Genomic DNA, 21308 nt, shown 5'->3' on the forward strand with positions numbered 1-21308 from the left:
TGTTTATATTAGTTTAAAACTAGAGTATCTCTTTTGAAGTTGATGGAGTTACTCTACATTTACACTAGAGTAAATGAGACCAGAATCTATCTTAGGGAGAACAGTCTTCTCCGTTTTAGATTCAAGTATGTAGGCAATAGATACTGACTGCTAGGAAAGAGCTTAAATTAGGTTTAATCCTCTTAATGACTTATAATGGGTTCTAGTGAGCCTGATGTCATTCTGGGATATCATCCAAGACTAATAATAATTATAATGCTATCCAATGTGCATAGGCTAAAACCTTGCCTCCCCTCTGCCTCAGCACACACAAAGGGCAGCAGAAAAGAGGGAGGTGTGGAGACAGAAAATGAAGACTATTTACAGGATCAGTCACCCTTTACACACTGTGAAATGGTGTTCAGTGGGAGCTTCATCTGCTTTAATACAAAGGAAGTTTTGAAGATGAGTCAAGGGAGGAGTAGTGGCATGGCCAGTGGTTCCATGCAGTCAAATCAATTTGCCAAATTCCCTCCAACTGCAGCATCCATAGAGGCTATTGTAACTGATGAGCTACAGGAGTGGCTAGAGAGGCAGTCAGGGAAATAAATCTCCTTGAGCACCAGAAAACTCCTCTGAACAAAAGCCATATATATTCTGGGAAGGAAGAGTAGCAGTTGGATTGACAATAGGCCAAAACACACTGCACAATAACGAGGAGTGAAGAAAATTGGGCCAAGGGCACAAAGACAAATACTTGTATCATGGGATATTTAGCATCCACACAAAGTTAACAGGAAACTGGTTTGAAAAGTTTCATGTGAAATTCCCATACATACTAAACTGCATAGACCTCAATTTGTCTGCCTCTGAAGGATGAAGAGATGAACTGACCCTGCCAAAATTTGGAATCTTTTCTTCCAAGAAGTGTGTGCTCTAAATTAAACACTCCTTTGAAAAACTCAGCCTTGGTTTTCATTACATTCTCATTACTTTCTCAAAATCAGGCCTCTCAGGAGCATCGCAAGCTGAACACCCCAATACTGAAACAGCCCAAATCATTAATCACTTCTGAAAATTTAGGTTTAAGTGTTTCAGATTATAAGGAGTTGCACTGTTTCAACAAAGGGCAGAATTCAGCCCCAGTGCTTAGGTCAGTAAGTCATCCTGTCCAGCAAGAGCAGTGGTGATCATTCAAGTTGAAAAGAACATTTTTATTCTCCTTTTATTTTTTCCTTCATTCATTTTTTCAAATTCACAGGTTTCTAGACCACCATGGCAGATAAACTCGAGTTATATACCTTTGCTTCTGACATTTTTTGTGGTTGCAGTTTGAAAACTTTGCTTAATAGACTGCCAAAGTTTTTGTGGTTTGTAGATTGTGATGGAATATTCAACTGCATTATATTATTCAGCCACTATGTGGCACTGTGTGTAAAATACCTTATTTAAACTAACCGCTGCAGTACCTGGCACAACATGAAAAGATCTTATGATGAACCCATCTGGTATGTATCTTGTTCAGATGGAAGCTTTGTGACCAGTCCATATCTGGTACAGAAGTACATGACCTAGTGTCAGGAGTAAACTAAGAACCGAGATAGAAGGAATAGAAACAAAGGTTGCAAACAGAAGCAACAAAGGTTACAGGATCTCAGCGACATGCAACTCTTCAATACCCCAGCGAACTTCAGCTTTGACAAATTTTCAGAATGGACAGACTGGAAACAATATTTTGCAAGATTTCACATTGCTGCCAACCTCAGCAAAGAAATTGAAGATATTCATGTATCTTCTTTAATTTATGCTATGGGGAGGCAGGCAGAGCATATCTTTAAATCCTTTGACTTTACTGAAGACAGTCACAAAGATGACTATGAAAGGGTTCTGGGTGTTTGATGCATACTTTATACCTCAGAGAAATGTGGTTTATGAAAGAGCATGTTTCCACCAGAGAATTCAAGAACAAGGTGAAAATGCTGAACATTTTATAAGCAATGTGCATATATTGGCTGAAAACTGTGATTTGGGGAAGGCAAAACATAAAAATATCACAGACAGGCTTGTTATTGGGTTAACCAATAAAAACCTTTCACAACTGAAGAGAGATTTAACCTTAGCCACAGCTATTCAAATAGCAAAAGTCTGAAATGGTGAAACAGCAAAGCCTAGTGAAACTTAAAAAACCTGAAACTAGCTTAGAAAATGTAAACAGGCACTTGCATGTTTAGTCATTATCATAAAACCCCTGAGGCAAGGAAAAAGAACTCCCAGGCCCAGAGGCACAGCTTGCAGCCTACATGTACAAAGTGTGGAAAAAGTCATATCCCAAGAGATGATGCATGTTCAGCCAGAGGCACAAGATATAATAAATGCATGAAATATGAACATTTTGCAGCTGTTTGCCACATCACAGCAGTCAGGGAGTTAACTCAGATTAAAGACAATCAAGAGCCATTGTTTCTGGAATCTAACACTTGTGATGACATAAAGCCTGCATGGAGAGTGAAACTCAATATTCATGCCAAGGCTACTGACTTTAAAATTGATTTAGGAGCTGATGTCACTGTCATCTCAGAAGGGACTTACAACCTTCAACTCCGCCCAGAGCTGAAGTCACCTGACATAGCTGTGACTATCCCTGCAGGTATTCTGAACTACATGGGCCAGTTCACCACAGAAACAACTTGCAAAGAAAAAAGCTTTGCATTTAGAGCACATGTGATCGAAGGATCAAAGCTCAACAACATTCTCAGTTGCAATGTGGTAGCCATGATGGACCTAATAAGAAAGGTGGAAGAATTCAATGGAGTTTTGATGATATTGGAGTTTTGAAAGGAGATCCAGTACAAATCAACTTAAGAGACAATGCTGAACCACACAGTGTACAAACACCTCTACCAGAGAGACTTTGGAAGAGCTGCAGGTTTATGAAAATTCAGAAGACATCATTATCTGGTTGATGTGGATTATTTTTTCCAGGTATATAGAAATAATGTACTAGAAAGACATGACATAGGTCGCAGTTTTATGGAGAAACTGAAGTGCACTTTTGCTCACTTTGCTATTCCAGAACGACTAGCAATGGACAATGAACCACAATTTACTGAAGCAGAATTTAAGTAATTCTGAATAAAATATGATTTTGATCATATTACTAGCTTTCCACATTACCCATTAGCAAATGCAGAGGTTGAAAGAGCTGTACAGAAAGCCAAGAAAATCTTACTGCAGGACAACCCATTCCTTGCTCTTCTGAGTTGCAGATCAACACCAAAAGCAGCCATTGGATATAGTCCAGCACAGCTCCTGATGGGAGGACAACTCAGAACTACTGTTCCAACTTGGGAAAAGAATCTATCTCCAAAGTGGCCAGACAAGGAGACAGTAGCCAAACTGGATAAAAAGCGGACTCAGAGAGCTGCTAGCTCCAGAACCTGGTTACTGGGTTCATGTCAAATTGGATAGAGAAAAGGATAGAGAACTCCAACTGTCATAAAGAAAAATAATTCAGCACCCAGATCATAGAATCATAGGACTGGAAGGGACCTCGAGAGGTCATCTAGTTCAGTCCCTTGCACTCATGGCAGGACTCAGTATTATCTAGACCATCCCTGACAGGTGTTTGTCTAACCTGCTCTTAAAAATCTTCAATGATGCAGATTCCACAACCTCCCTAGGCAATTTATTCCAGTGCTTAACCACCCTGACAGTTAGGAAGTTTTTCCTAATGTTCAACCTAAACCTCCCTTGCTGCAATTTAAGCCCATGTCCTATCTTCAGAGGTTAAGAAAAACAATTTTTCCTCCCTCCTCCTTGTAACAACCTTTTATGTACTTGAAAACTGTTATCATGTCCCCCCTCAGTCTTCTTTTCCAGACTAAACAAACCCAATTTTTTCAATCTTCCCTCATGGGTCATGTTTTTTTTTAATAATTTTTGTTGCTTTTCTTTGGATTTTCTCTAATTTGTCCACATCCTTCCTGAAATGTGGCGCCCAGAACTGGACAGTGTGGAGTAGAACGGAAGAATTACTTCTCATGTCTTGCTTACAACACTCCTGCTAATACATCCCAGAATGATGTTCACTTTTTTTGCAACAGCGTTACACTGTTGACTCATATTTAGCTTGTGGTCCTCTATGACCCCCAGATTCCTTTCCACAGTACTTCTTCATATGTGATTGAGACTGACAATGGACAGTTCAAGATAAATCTACAGTTTATTCGTCAAAAAGAACAATCAACAGAGCAAGATGGCAGATGCAGAACAGGAAGAAGACACAAGGATTCCAAAACAACTATAGTCAGTCATTGCAACTAGTGGACAACTAGATGACGAAGTTGTTAAAATGTTAGTGTTGTGTACTTAGAAAATCAGTATGGTTCAGAGACACCTAACAGACTGATACTTACTGAGCTTCAAAGACAGTGTGATAGTGTATATATTGTAAATGGTAGGCATGTAAAAAGGGGAAGATGTAATGGAATGTTAAACTACATTATACTGTTCAGCCTGTAGGTGGCATTTTGTGTAAAATTCCTTATTTAAACTAACCTCAGTCATACCTGCCAGAGCATTAAAGGATCTTATGATGAATACATCTGGTGTGTCTCTTGCTCAAAAGGAAGCCCTGTGACCAGTACATATCTGATACATAAGTACATGACATAGATAAAATTGTAAAGGAGGGAATGGATCATGGATGCTGACTTTCTCAGATGTCACCAGGCAACTATCATTGGCACAGCCATTCTATTTTGACTATTCATAGAATAGTTGGAAGGGACCTCAGGAGGTCATCTAGTCTAACCCCCTGTTCAAACCAGGACCAATCCCCAATTTTATCCCAGATCCCTAAATGGCCCCCGCAAGGATTGAACTCACAACCCTGGGCTTAGCAGGCCAATGCTCAAACCACTGAGCTATCCCTCCCCCTATTCCCTTCTTTAATGCTGAGATAACTTTTTTCTGTAGCCACTATTAACTTTTCCTTTTATGCTTTCCATTATGTGAGGAAATATTTCTTCAGAGTATTGAATGTTCAGGAGAGTTGCCATCATTCTCAGGCTAAAGAAACATTCCCTCTGAATACAGACTGAAACCCTGACAGTGGCCACTGTCAGTCTTTATGCATGTCCCATCTATTAGCATAAATTCTTGATATCAGCAGGAGTTGCACACATGGATCAAAGCCAGGATATGGACTTGCGTGTGCATTTAAATCACTTTTTTCTCTTAATCCATTATTTGCACATGGAACCCAACCCTAATCCATTATTCATTTTTCAGACATGACCCTTGATCGATCAGTTAATTTGGACAAGATCCTGCAAGGTGCTGAGCTCCCTCAACTGCTGCTGGCTTCAGTGGGAGTTCAGAACCCTCAACATCTCACAGCGTCAAGCACAAAAGAAAGGGGGGGGGAGAAATTCTCTTATAAACAGGGCTGAAATAGCAACATTAATAAGGGCGACTTGCCCTCACGTCTGTTCTTTGGTAGCTATTACAATTATTTATTTACTCAAGAAGAGGTCATTCTGCTCAGCTGGAGCCCTGTTCAGAAGAAGATGCACTTGTGGTTACACAACCTTAAAGAATGTCCTTTTAGTTTTTCTTAAATGGCAACATTTATTTAGAAGGGGAATAGCACTGCGGAATTCAGCCTGGGACAAATCATTCAGCGCCTTTTGGAATCACTTCTGAAACTGAACCCACAGTTTCAAGACTCTACTTGCACAGGATATGCCTGTAGCATTCTGCAGGGAATGTGGGCTAATTAAATGGGACTGATTTAAATAGATCATTCCATCCATGAAGCAAGAGCTAATAATTATATGGAACAAGAAACAAGATGATGAGTGCTAATGTTCCTGTGTATTATGTGCTGGGGGAGCACTGTATTAAAACAAGAATGAAATGCATTGCAGTTTACTGTCGAATAATACAAACATTAATACCGCTGGTGCTATGGTTCAGACACACACCTTGTTTAGTCCAGTGGCTTTCAACTGTTCCAGACTACTGTACCCTTTCAAGAGTCTGATTTGTCTCTCATACCCCCAAGTTTCACCTCACTTAAAAATGACTCGCTTACAAAATCAGACATAAAAATACAAAACTATCACAGCACACTATTACTGAAACATTGCTTACTTTCTCATTTTTACCTTATAATTATAAAATAAATCAATTGGAATATAAATATTGCACTTACATTTCAGTGTATAGTATATACAGCAGTATAAACAAGTCATTATCTGTATGAAATTTTGGTCTGTACTGCCTTCGCTAGTGCTTTTATGTAGCCTGTTGTAAAACTAGGCAAATCACTAGATGAGTTGATGTACCCCCTGGAAGAGCTCTGTGTACCCCCAGGATACTCCCTGGTTGAGAACCTCTGGTTTAGTCTGTTGGGTTGATTTGACTCCTTTCAGTAGGATCCTACACAGCTCTCTGAGCCATGTCCTGAACTTGTGCATGAGTAACTAAGCCAAGGAAGTAGAACTGGTATGTTTTCACTGCACAGGGTAGGGGGACTGGATGCAGGGAGCCCACTCAGGACCAATTTTCTCATCAGTGCCCTAGAGGTGCGCTCCAGTAGTGCAGAGGTGCATTTTGGAGACAGGGCAAGCAGAAAACAATGTCTACGTGAATTCACTAGGCAAACTTCTTTGCAGAAAGAGGGTGGCTGGAGGCTGCAGGAGCAGTTGCAGACAGGTGCTGCTGATGTTCCTTGGTTTGGCAAGGCAGAATACTGTCTGATACTTACTCAGGCTTGGTGCTGGGCGGAGGGTGTGGCAATCTGTCCCTAAATGCAGGGGTCCCATTGCGGGGGAAAAGGTGGTGCTTCTATTTCAGGTTTTGCCCACAGAATCAGCTGCATCCATATGAATCATCAAAATAAGGTTCTGCTCGGAACAAATTGTGCAGCTGTTCAAAATATTATTGCATGCTCTCTGAGCTTTTCTGGGTTCCTCTTTAGTGAGACTTGAATATGCCCGTGGACTCTACTAGGCATTTTAGACTTGGGCCCTTCTTGACCGGGGAAGTGGGAGAAGGAAATTATGGTACCTCCTACATGCCACCCACTTGTGGCACTAGAATGAGACATGACTCGCAGTAAATTGTGCAGATCTGTGACCCTCCCTCTCCTTTCTTACATATGAAATTAAATAGCTGAAGTGTCAATATTTATTTATCATCTCTGGGTGGCTGAATTAACACTTGACAGCTCTCAAAGCTATTGCTCAGGCTCAATTAGATGTCTCTCAATCAATTACACTCAATCCTTATTTTTGTGTGTGTGGGGGGGGTTCTTTACAACTATGACACCTTGAGAGTTCTTATTTTATTTTTTGAAATGCAAGCTGAGATTGCGGAGAACAAAATAGCAGGTTAAGAGAAGTGCCAGTATGTCGTAATGCTGTGAACCAGCTAAATCCAAGTCCTGCCTAGATTCAACCACAACGCTCTCTCTATTTTACTGGATGATCCCTCCGCAGAACATTAAATTACTGTTTGTTTCAAAACAACCCCCTTTCTCCTCCTCCAGAGTCTTCCAAGAAGCCTTTCACAATGATCTCTGCAAGATTTTCGGCAGCACCTCAAGCACATACTAGCACCTAAATGTGCCTGATCTTGTAGTCCAAACTCAAACAGGACTTTAGCACTGAGATCAAAATCTCTATCGTTCTGATACAGCAACCACCTTTACGCAGGTTCTTAGTTCCATTGACTTCAAAAGGGTTCTTATTCCTGTGCTCAGAATTAAGCATGTGGTTAAATGTTTTGCTGGATCAGGGCTTAGGGATTTTGCCTGAGAAGAGATTTCAGGATTGGGTCCTATGTTTCTAAACTGTTCTCTGTGAGTCTGTATTTAATCCTGTCGCTTGAAGTGTTTTTAAATAACTCAGCATATTCAGTGTCTCAAAAATAATCCTCAACAAATAAAAGTTCTGTTTTAATTGTCGTTTATTATTAATTGTTTTTGTTACTTGGCAGGGGGCTATTTTAGGAATTAAATTAAGATGACTTAATACTGGTATATTAATTAATATTGTAACATCCTTTGAAGGTTAAAAGAGATAATTAAGTGTTATTATTATTTCTGAGAAAGGGCCCAAGGGAGAAAGTCCACTGCATAATTAAGAAAGAACATGTTTTTTCTTGCTGTCCTAATATTTCCAAATTGCTAATGTCACCAAGAACTTTAGTTTGGCTTTCAGTACATATTATGCTTGGCATAAGCATTTGTGACATCTATCACTATATCAGTTTATCCACCTAGATTTTTGATTATTTCTGACTTTTCCTGGCTATCACCTGGGATGTCACTTTTTGCAGATTTTAATCTCTCTGTTTTCACTGCCAATCCTGAAATGCTCCTAAAACAGTTTCTTACTGTGCATTCCATTTCTTCCAGTGAATATCAGATGACTGGGTTATTTAATCAGCATATATATATTTAATCTGTATATATATATATATGTATATATATATATATATATATATATATAGGACTTGGCAGTCCGTCTGTTTCAGACCATATTACATTTTATTTGCCTTCCACTCTTTGGTAACAATCTTTGAGAAACAAGCAAACAAAGTGACAAATTACAAATGACTAACAGTAAAAAAATGAACAAAACATGTGAATGCCTCTCAGAAATCCCAGATGTCCCTAAAGTACAGCTTTATAATGAAGAGTCCCATTTTTGAGGCTCTGCTCATATATTTGCTAGGAACACAGACTGCCAGTGGGTTAGGGCCTTTCAAGTAAATATTGATTTAGGATGAAAAGTCCTGGCATAATTTTTTTTCCACTGCTTCTACTCTTTGTATCCCAAGTTATCTGATACATCCACCAAATTCATCCTGGGGATGGAGCAAAGCACAAAGAAAGTACATTAAAATGGTCAAAATAAGCATAATGCAAAGTGAAAATAATCACAAAAATCATCACCACGGTCAGCACTAACTGGCACCTTTGTTGGCAGTCTCACCAGAGGGCACTGGCTAAATGGGCTTAGTGACTGGGCTATTTTCTCACACTAGTGGTATGTCTACATTAGAGCTTAATTTGGGTTAAGTGATGGTGCCCTGGAAAAAACATTTGTAGAGTGTCTAGACAGCATTTACAAACATGTAAACTAACTCAAGTTAAGACCTTGTCTACACATACAAGATGTACTGCTTTAACTTTACTAGTATAGTTAGTTACACTGGTATAGTTAAAACAGTACAACCTGCCATAGTGGGAATGGAGTTATACTGGTATAAAAGTGCTTATACTAATATAGCTTATTCACTGGTAAAAGCACTTTTATACCACTATAACTATGTAGGTAAAAAAGCACACTTCTACTCAAAATAGTCAGACTAGTACAACATCTGTATGTAGACCAGGCCTTATTTTAAAAAAGTGTCTATATAAACCCTTGAGGAGTTCCCGCTAGATCTCAGTGGAAGGCAGTTAGTATCACCTTCACTTCTGAGCCAGAAAGTTTTGGAGTCAAGTCCTATATAGAATCATAGGACTGGAAGGGATATCGAGAGGTCATCCAGTCCAGTCCCCTGCACTCAAGTCAGGACTAAGTATTATCTAGACCATCCCTGACAGGTGTTTGTCTAACCCTACTCTTAGAAATCTCCAATGACGGAGATTCCACACCCTCTCTAGACAATTTATTCCAGTGCTTAACCATCCTGACAGTTAGGAAGTTTTTCTTAATGTCCAACCTACAACTCCCTTGCTGCAATTTAAGCCCTTTGCTTCTTGTCCTATCCTCAGAGGTTAAGAAGAACAATTTTTCTCCCTCCTCCTTGTAACAACCTTTTATGTACTTGAAAACTGTTATCATGTCCCCTCTCAGTCTTCTCTTTTCCAGACTAAACAAACCCAATTTTTTCAATCATAGAATCATAGAATCATAGAATATCAGGGTTGGAAGGGACCCCAGAAGGTCATCTAGTCCAACCCCCTGCTCGAAGCAGGACCAATTCCCAGTTAAATCATCCCAGCCAGGGCTTTGTCAAGCCTGGCCTTAAAAACCTCTAAGGAAGGAGATTCTACCACCTCCCTAGGTAACGCATTCCAGTGTTTCACCACCCTCTTAGTGAAAAAGTTTTTCCTAATATCCAATCTAAACCTCCCCCACTGCAACTTGAGACCATTACTCCTCGTTCTGTCATCTGCTACCATTGAGAACAGTCTAGAGCCATCCTCTTTGGAACCCCCTTTCAGGTAGTTGAAAGCAGCTATCAAATCCCCCCTCATTCTTCTCTTCTGCAGGCTAAACAATCCCAGCTCCCTCAGCCTCTCCTCATAACTCATGTGTTCCAGACCCCTAATCATTTTTGTTGCCCTTCGCTGGACTCTCTCCAATTTATCCACATCCTTCTTGAAGTGTGGGGCCCAAAACTGGACACAGTACTCCAGATGAGGCCTCACCAATGTCGAATAGAGGGGAACGATCACGTCCCTTGATCTGCTCGCTATGCCCCTACTTATACATCCCAAAATGCCATTGTCCTTCTTCGCAACAAGGGCACACTGCTGAATCTTCCCTCATAGGTCATGTTTTCCACATTAATCATTTTTGTTTCTCTTCTCTGGACTTCCTCCCTTTAGTCCACATCTTTCCTGAAATGTGGCACCCAGAACTGGACGGACACAATACTCCAGTTAAGGCCTAATCAGCACAGAGCAGAGCAGAAGAATTACTTCTTGTGTCTTGCTCACAAGTAGATAACAATGAACTGGGAATTCCTGGGAGCTTCCAGACCACCAGGCTTGTGGAGAGTGTGCTAGTCCAGGCTTCTCCAACCATCCCGTGAAACCAGCACATGGCCTCAGTAACCCAGGGCAACACATGGGGCAGGAGTTTCCCCAGCTCCCACAGAGAAGACAGAGAAAGATCAAGGCTAGGTTCCTCCTTATCGCATCCAGTGCATGGCCCAGAAGCCCATCTCGCCCAGGATAACAGCCTTTTCTTCCTACTAATCAAGGCAGAGAGGCTTGTAGCTCAAGTAATATATATCTGTGGTGCAATGCTGACAATCCAGGATTCAAATACTGCAACTGCGTAATGGAGGGGTTGTTACAATTGCTTTAAGAATGTGTTTTTACTTCATTAAAAAAACCAGGAAATCAGTTTTTTAAAAAAGATGTGAAAAGAATATTATTTAGATTGCAAAGTCAAGTACTGAAAAGATAGGAAATGCCAGAATTAACATTGTTTTTGCAAGCTTAATTTGGCCCCCTTGTGTATCATTACTGACATGACTATATGGTATTTTTTCCATGGGACCCTTGCCTCATCCGGTGCGCAGGATGGTTGCAAAAGAAGCAGAATTAAGGGTGGAAAGGCAAACTTAAATCTGGCCTTTCCTAACTTGCAAGTGTTTGACTTTGCAACCTAAATAATGTTTTTTTAATGTAGGCTTTTATGTGCAATAAAATAAAGAACTCTAGGGCAAATCCTGAGGTTCTGATTCCAATTTTACTCTGTTTTCAGCAGAAGTTTATCTGAGTAAGGGCCTCCGGACCTGATTCTTGCGCTTGTATAGGGCTGGATTATATGATTACAATCTAGCCCAAATAAGGGGCAGTGCATAGCTGCATTACCTCAGGAGGAGGGCAGGAACCAGATTGTAACTGAGTCATCATCTGGTTCCAGTTTACTTTTTGCTCAGTAAGGGGTAGGGAGGTGGAAGTAGGCCATTTGCTGGTGCAGATTACTTCCCTCTCTGAGCCAGCTCTGAAGTGCAAGGCAGCACTTGGGGGGGGGCAGGGGGGGAGTCAAGGTCCCTGGCGTCTGCCTACTACCTGTGCAGGAGGAGAAGCAACAATAATTCGTTATGATATTCACCATTCCCACTTGTAATGTGGGTTTGATACCTAGCTCGCGTGGTATATTTCTGTTCTCTGATGGGATGAGTAAACTCTTAGAATTAGTTTTGTGAATACTCATCATTGTAAACTAAAAAAAAAAATACACCTTTCAGGAATATTCTGCAATGTTTGCTTGCAATTTACTGTTTCCATATATAACTATAAATTCATTTTCTAGAGTATTTGTGGAAGGCAAACAAATAAGCCTACCACAGTCAAAGCAAATTCATTTTAAAATTCAAGGACATACTCATGGAAAGGTTTTTGGAATATTCATCTAGCTCTAGGGGGAAAAAATTAGGATCAATTTCCTATGTCCATTGCAAGTAATCACTTGAGTAGCTAGTTAATGCTGCAGATTCCATTAGAAAATCAGAGCAGGGTAGCAAAGAAAAAAACAAAAGGAATGAAAACAGACTCCAGACCCTTTCCAACATTATTTAATAAACTTCCTGGTAACCATGACTGATTTTCTAAGTGTTCTTTATGAGCTCATTTTTCAATGGAATAAAACCATCAGTATACAAATCGTGTCACTCGTATCATGTCCAGTACCTTTTAAAAAGAATGTTTGTATATTTTTATGAAACAAGTGAGGCAGATTGTCTTTCCTATTTCTGTTATATTTTTGAAGAATTCAAGCGATTCACAAGCAATATTAGATGTTTAACTACAGGAGCGAAGGACCAGGAAATAGTACCCGCTGTGGGCTAAATGCTAAGGTGCTGATACTGCCCCCACTGATGTCAGGTGCTCAACAGCTATTCAGCATTTGGCTCTTTATGTGTAGCAACATCCATAAGATTTAAAATGTGTACTGTTCATGGCATATTGGAAACATATGTTCAAGGCTATGTGATCATGAGGTCATGCCTTCCTTTGTCATTCTTTCCATCAGTGATGGGTCTGAGCCACAGAGTTTACATCTGAATCCACATCCAAACAGCCTCAAAGTGCATTGATGTTTGGAGCCTAGGTTTTCATATGCCTCTCATTAGGCATACTTTATGGCAATACGCATATCAAGTCTCACTATCTACAAGCACTGGGAGGGAAATGTACTTTATGTTTAAGCTACTATTTAATTATATATTGCTTCTTCCTGAAGTTTTTCCTCCCATGAAGGGGGCAGAAAAAGATACAGAGGCAATTCACCAATGAAGTCATTATGCTCATACTATACATGAGCAAGAGAAACAGAATCCCCATGACGATATAGAATTCTCAGTCAGTCACACATCTGTCTGAGCTCAACATCTTTTCACACTTACATATTTTCAACCTCAGAATGAAAGCGAGAGTATTGTCTAGATGACAACTGTGGAGCCACTGACTGTACATGGGAAGAGGCACAGCAAGAAGGATTATACACAGACAGAAATATAAAGATCTGAACAGAGTCCTCATGTATTAATATCTCATGCTCTTCAGATTCAATCATGCCTTCAGGAAAGCAGAATGTGTGAATTTGTGTCTGATGCTCAAGAGTCAATCTCCTATGGATATACAGGTAAACCAAGATTATCCAAACACTGGATCAATGGGAAACATTCTGGGCTTGTTCTGAACTGAGAGCTGCACATGTATAGTCCTGAAAGTGGAACAAGCTAATGTATATTGTATTTCCTCATACTGTAAGTATGCTGGCAACACTCTTGGGAGCCTGCAGCTTCCACTGAAGATTTAGTATTTGTTACACAATGTAATCTCAGTTGATATTCTGGTCAATGTTATATCTGATTAAGTAATGGCTAGAAACTCTCCCTGAACTGAAGATAGGACATAAAAATACATAACTAGAAATCTGTATGTGGGTATTTGGTAAATATAGACAGAATATTGGCCCATCTGTTAAATGGGTACAATAATCGTTACCTGCCTCACAGAGATGAAGGAGGTTTAGTTAAACTTTGTAAAGTGCTTCAAGATCCTCAAATGAAAGGAACTAGAGAGATATATAGATTAGGGCTGTCAAGCGATTAAAAAAATTAATCATGATTAATCACACTGTTAAGCAACAATATAATACCATTTATTTAAATATTTTTGGATGTTTTCTACATTTTCAAATATATTGATTTCAATCACAACACAAAATACAAAGTATACAGTGTTCACTTTATAATTATTTGTGATTACAAGTATTTGCACTGTAAAAAAAACAAAAGAAATAGTATTTTTCAATTCACCTAATATAAGTACTGTAGTGCAATCTCTTTATCATGGAAGCTGAACTTACAAATGTAGAATTATGTACAAAAATGCATTAAAAAATAAAACAATGTAAAATTTTAGAACCTGCAAGCCCACTCAGTCCTACTTCTTGTTCAGCCAATCTCTCAAACAAGTTTGTTTACATTTGCAGGAGATAATGCTGCCCGCTTCTTGTTTACAATGTTATCTGAAAGTGAGAACAGGCGTTCTCATGGCACTGCTGTAGCTGGCATTGCAAGATATTTACGTGTCAAATGCGCTAAAGACTCATATGTCCCTTCATGCTTCAATCACCATTCCAGGGGACATGCATCCATGCTGATGACAGGTTCTGCTCAATAACGATTCAAAGCAGTGCAGACCAACGTATGTTCATTTTCATTATCTGAGTCAGATGCCATCAACAGAAGGTTAATTTTTCTTTTATGGTGGTTCGTGTTTTGTAGTTTCCGTATCTGAATGTTGCTCTTTTAAGACTTCTGAAAGCATGCTCCACATCTCGCCCAGATTTTGGAAGGCACTTCAGATTCTTGAACCTTCGGTCAAGTGCTGTAGCTATCGCTAGAAATCTCACATTGGTACCTTCTTTGCGTTTTGTGAAATCTGCAGCGAAAGTGTTCTTAAAATGAACATGTGCTGGGTCATCATGCAAGACTGCTATAACATGAAATATATGGCAGAATGCAGGTAAAACAGAGCAGGGGACATACAATTCTACCCCATGGAGTTCAGTCATAAATTTAATTAACACATTCTTTTTTTAATGAGCTTCATCAGCATGGAAGCCTGTCCTCTGGAGTGGTGGCCGAAGCATGAAGCGGCATACGAATGTTTAGCATATCTGGCTTGTAAAGACCTTGCAGTGCCAGCTACAAAAGTGCCATGCAAATGCCTGTTCTCACTTTCTGGTGACCCTGTAAATATGAAGAGGACAGTATAATCTCCTATAAGTGTAAACAAACTTGTTTGTCTTAGCAATTGGCTGAACAAGAAATAGGACTGAGTGGATTTGTAGGCTCTGAAGTTTTACTTTGTTTTGTTTTTGATTGCAGTTATGTAACAAAATATATATATACATTTGTAAGTTGTACTTTCAGGACAAAGAGACTGCAGTACAGTACTTGTATAAGGTGAATTGAAAAATACTATTTCTTTTGTTTATCATTTTTACAGTGCAAATATTTATAATAAAAATAATATACACTTTTATTTCAATTACAACGCAGAAAACAATATATGAAAATGTAGAAAAACAACCAAAATATTTAATAAATTTCAATTGGTATTCTATTGTTTAACAGTGTGATTAAAACTGTGATTAATCGCAATTATTTTTTTTAATCACAATTAATTTTTTGAGTTAATCACGTGAGTTAACTGCGATTAATCGACAGCCCTAATATAAATGCTTTGACTGGACCAACTTCTGTTGGTGAAAGAGAGAAATTTTCGAGCTCCACAGACTTATTTGACACAGATCCCACCTAGAACCTTATCGCACACACTGACATGTCAAGGCAAAACAGTATGTTCTCTAAATTCTGTGGAACCTTTACACCACATAGGTCTTGGAGTGCAAAGAAGCTAGCCTAGAGCCTTCAAGTAGCACAAAGAGCTATACCCACAGCCCACAACCTACTGGCAACACAGACAGAGATACATCTACAGCATGCAGATCTTCTGGAAATACAGAAAAATATTCCAACAGCACAGATTCCTCATACACAGTGATACACCAACAGCTAGGCAGAGAGAGGAAGATACTTATATGCCTTCCATTACAATGATATACACCTATTCTTATTCTTAAGATTACATGTTCCCAAATAGTGGCCAACAACGAGTTCTGAAGTATGTGTACATGTCAACAGCTGTCTGTGTATGAATACTCCATTGTTAACAAAAATATACTATAAAATCTGCTGAGCTGTACAAACGACATAGTTTTTATGTTTCCACTAGGAACCTGTAATAATAAAAGTACAGACCTAGCAATCAGTACTGGAATTCTTGGCTGGGATACATTTCTTCTCTGTGGGAGAGCATGGAAGGAAGCAAACACATGAGAAATGGAGCTGGGTGGTAGGTGGAGAATAACTACACTTTGTATTGCTCCTTAGGGAGCCACAGCTCCTCCCTGTGAACAATACATGTTGGAGTGCAGCAGATTAGCAGGAGTGGAGCTGGAAAGCACAGGTTCTACATGGCATATTCTCCTGGGAAAGGGGCTAAAACTGCATAGGAAATTGCCATAGGGTACAATACTGGTCTACTCTATGGACGGGGGCTGTGATGGGTTTGGTCACAGAAATGCCCTTGGGACTGTCACCTGATGTGCTGAATTTACCTCTGAGCCTTTTTTCCCCTGCCAGCGTGGCTCTCCAGAACCCTGCCTTGTTGAGCCAGACACGCTAGCCTGTTGCAACACAGACCCAGGTCTGGTCCACGCCCCCAAAGCTGTAGACTTTAACCAAAAACTGTTCAGCAGGTCACCTATCTCCAGCACCCGACAGCCAGTTCTCAATGGGAATCCAAACCCCAAATAAATCTGTTTTACTCTGTTTAAAGCTTATACAGGGTAAACTCATAAATTGCCCGCTCTCTATAACACTGATAGAGAGATATGCACAGCTGTTTGCTTCCCCAGGTAATAATCACTTACTCTGGGTTTATTAATAAACAAAAGTGATTTTATTAAGAATAAAAAGTGGAATTTAAGTGGTTCCAAGTAATAACAGACAGAACAAAGTAAGTTACCAAGCAAAATAAAACAAAACATGCACGTTCAAGCCTAATACATTAAGAAACTGATTACAGATAAAATCTCACCCTCAGAGATGTTCCAATAAGCTTCTTTCACAGACTAGACTCCTTCCTAGTCTGGGCCCAATCCTTTACCCTGATACAGTCCTTGTTAGTTTCAGCAGACATCTTAGGTGGAAAGCAGGGGTGTTCTCATGACTGCAGCCCCCTTTGTTCTGTTCCACTCCCTTTTATAGCTTTGGCACAAGGCGGGAATCTTTTGTCTCTCTGAGTCCCCACCCCTCCTTCTAAATGGTAAAGTACCAGATTTAAGATGGATTCCAGTATCATGTGACATGGTCACATGTCCTATGAGACCTTCAGCCTCCATTCTTCCTGGGCTGGCCTACACATACACAGGAAAATTTGCAAGTAGACAGAGCCATTTACAGCCAATTGTCCTAGTCAATGGGAGCCATCAAGATTCTAAACCACCATTAATGGCCCACACTTTGCATAATTACAATAGGATCTCAGAGTTATACTTCATATTTCTAGCTTCAGATACAAGAATGATACATACTGTGACAGGGTCGGGCTAGATGGCTACAGGAGAGTGATAGAAGGCGGCTATATTAGCCCCAGGTTAAGTAGGTCCCTTTCCCTAGGTAAGGTAACAGGGAAGGTTCCAGAACAATCAGGAACTTTCTGGAATCAATTAAAGCAGACAGGCTGATTAGAACACCTGCAGCCAATCAAGAAGCTGCCAGAATCAATTAAGACAGGCAGGCTAATCAGGGCACCTGGGTTTAAAAAGGAGCTCACTTCAGTTTGTGGTGCGTGTGAGGAGCTGGGAGCAAGAGGCGCAAGAAACTGAGAGTGAGAAGGTGTACTACTGGAAGACTGAGAAGTACAAGCATTATCAGACATCAGGAGGGAGATGTGATGAGAATAAAGAACGTGTTGGGAGGAGGCCATGGGGAAGTAGCCCAGGGAGTTGTAGCTGTCGCACAGCTGTTAGAGGAGCCAGTGTAGACAGCTGCAATCCACAGGGCCCTGGGCTTGAACCTGGAGTAGAGGGCAGGCCCGGGTTCCCCCCATCTCTCCATCTCCCCAACTCCCTACTTGATACCGGAGGAATTGAACTGGACTGTGGGTTCCACCAGTGGGGAAGGTCTCTGGCCTGTTCCCTGATCCACTAGGTGGATCAGCAGAGACTGCGCGGATTATTCTTCTTCCTTTTCCCCATGCTGGCCAGTGATGAGGCTAACTGAATGAATGGCAGATTTGAGCCACGAAAGTGGCCAAACTGAGGGCTGCTGTGAACCTCTGAGGCGAGAAAATCTGCCAATAAGCGCAGGACCCACCAAGGCAGAGGAGAAACTTTGTCACAATACATACAAATAGGAAGAATATATTCAGTAGATTATAACCTTTTGTGAGGTATCATAACAAAGACCTTTTGCATAAAGCATATTCCAGTTACATCATATTTACACTCATAAGCATATTTCCGTAAAACATATGGAGTGCAACGTCACAGGTGGTGAATCAGTGGTAGGACCACATATCAACTAGCTGCTAATGGGGAGGAATGGTCACGTTAGCCAGGCAAAGGGATCTGGGTCTCATTGGGACACATGGAGTTTTGGCCAGAGTTTCCACAAGACCTACCTTTATCACGATTCATACAGGAAATGGCCAACAGCTAGGTAGAGGTCTGGCGGGGGATGCTACCTTCCTCCTACCACTGTCCTAATTATTTATTAGCTCACTTGTTGTGTTTTCTCTTCCATTTGATTATAAGACCTTTGGAGCAGGGACCTCATCTTTATATTTATGTAGCCGGCACAACACTCGATACACTGTGGCTTTGTCTTGACCGGGGTTCTGGTTGCTACCATAATATAAATGTTAACTTACAAAATAATAATGATAATCCCTGGCCTAACAACTCTGCTGCTTCCTCTTCCACCAGACCACGAGATGGAGGGGTGGATGCCCAAAGGATGTGGCCTAAAAAAAACCTGACCTTTTTTAAAGTAACTTTTTCCCCTTTACAGGTTTTTCTGCAGAAGGGGAGGAGCTATGTAATTTACAGTTACTTAAAATAATTTATTCTGTTCACCTTAATTTTAGGTGGGGCTGACGGCGCCACCTATTATATAGATTGTCTGACACTTTCCATTATAAACCTCTGTTTTCAGTTGCTGATAACTTTGCCAAACTTGAACCTTTGGGGATAAAATTTTCCATGCCAGGTGTCTGCCTCAGGTTGAATTTTTGTTTTTTAAAACATTTCAGCCAGTACGGTTCATCCATTTCCAAGAACATGTTTTGCCCATATTAAAAAAGGCATGTAATTGCAGACATATACACAAGGGGGGCAAATTAAGGTTGCACTGACAACCTGAAGTCTGGTATCTCCTATCTTTTGAATATTGGACTTTGCAACCTCAAAATTGATATCTGTTTTCCATGTTAAATATTATGCAGCACATCCAGATTTGTTGTTATTTAGGATTATAGGTAGAATAAAACACTGCAGGATTTGTTTTAATCTCCACAAATGGCTGTACCCATTTGGAAATGTCAGCATTTATGATATAGCTGATCTACCACAAAGCCAAGATTTATTTATATGCTGGATTTTCTCCTGTGGAGGATACAATATGTACGTGCACGGAACACTGTGGAACCAGGAAGATCCTTAAGGTGCTCTGCTGGGTGCACCTGAGCTGGGAGAATGGGCCATAAGTAGCTTTTTGCCACCTTCCTGCCTCTCCCTTCAGTCCTGAGGGCAGTCATAGTCCAGGCCAGCTGCCAATACAATTTAGAGTCTCACTTCACCTAGCCCAGGATTGCCAGAGCGCATTGCCCGCCTGCCATGCTCCGTTCCACCTCTGGTGTTCCCCCAGAATTTCAATAGGGGGGCAGCAGTGGGTGATGTAGAACTGGCCATGCCAGCTTTATGCCATCCAGGAATTCCCCCAAACAAGGTTTAATCCAGCCATTCACCAGACTGGGAGAAAAGGGAGAAATGGGGACAAGGATCTGGCCCTGGGAGTGTAAAATTAATAGAATTCAAAATGACTGACATTTACAAAGTAAGTTAAAGTCATTCACGTCTTGTTTATTTCAAAGATGGGTCCACATCAACTGCTTGGATGGGAACACTCTGGAACTGTGGGGAAATTCAGACCCAGATTTGAGGTTTGTCACTCAGACTCATCTCTTATACAGACAGTTCAATACACAGGAATGGTTTCATTCTACCTGCATTTTTTCTTTTTTTTTTTTTTGGAAACAGTCAAATGTGGCTCATGATTGTATCCCAGTGGCCAGTTAGACACAATTAGTTGGCAAAACACTCCTTGGCCTAGATTGCGCCTCAGGCACAGCCATCAGGTTGCGCTAAATACAGATTACTTTGCTCCCTGCATTGGCCCATCTCTGCTGACGGGCATGTGGTGGTGCAGAATTGACATTCCACCTGCACACTTTCTGAGGGTTTTGTGGGAGGAGTTATAAGTCCAAAGAGCCCGTGTGTGTGCGCACCCCTGGGGTATGTTGTTGGGTGGAGAGGGTGGTAGTTTATTCCCCCATAGCTCCCTGCACAGCTCACATAAGGCTGATCCATGGTTTGGCCCTTTGTTAGTAATGTTCCTTATATGTTGAGAATTAATGACTGAGTCATTTGGCTGATGCAGGAAGGGCAATTTATTATGGGCCCTGCATGAAGAGGCAAGTGGAGGGGGTGGAGGAACACTCCTTCCATCCTTTCCTTTTGTGCATTCATACAAGGCCCATACACATTCTAGCCTTCCCTATGTGATGTTATAGTGGTTGGCAATAGAGACAGCATTCATCATGTGCTAGTTAAGCTGCCAACCACTTTGCTCTGTTGTGTGGTATGTGCTTGTCAAATGTGTTTATAAAAAGAAAAAGTTCATATCTTTATGGAAAGAGTGTAAAGTAGGTCTCCCTTACAGCTTGCATTTGATATCAAGAAGGAGAATTGTATATAAAAAGAGTAGAGCTTAAAACTGGTGAGTATCTTAGGCAGGAAATTGAAAATGAAATATTTCCATTTGACTTCAGTTTGTTGGGGAAGTAGGCCTCACTAGGTTATGTCAGTCTCCATTCCCACTGTAAGGTTTGCTTTGATCTTTGTTTGTTTACATTAGCCTTTGCTACAGCACTCACAAAGAGCCTTCAGTGAATTCTCAAAGTCATGTACTATCCTGTGCTAAGCCAACATTCAAATCAGTAATGTGATAGTATACATTATCTGGAATAACTCTAATATCACCAGAATTAGGTGGTACTATAAGTATTCCATTAATGCACACTCATGAGAGTTAATACACCCCCAATGGTTAGTCAAGATATCAAGGATGGCTTTTAACCTAAACCCTAGAGCATACAGAAAAGGGGTGTAAATTCCATTCTGATCCAAACTATGCAGCTTTGTAAG

This window comes from Lepidochelys olivacea (assembly GCF_965140295.1).
Source record: "Lepidochelys olivacea isolate rLepOli2 genome assembly, chromosome: 3".
In the NCBI taxonomy this organism is placed as follows: domain Eukaryota; kingdom Metazoa; phylum Chordata; order Testudines; family Cheloniidae; genus Lepidochelys; species Lepidochelys olivacea.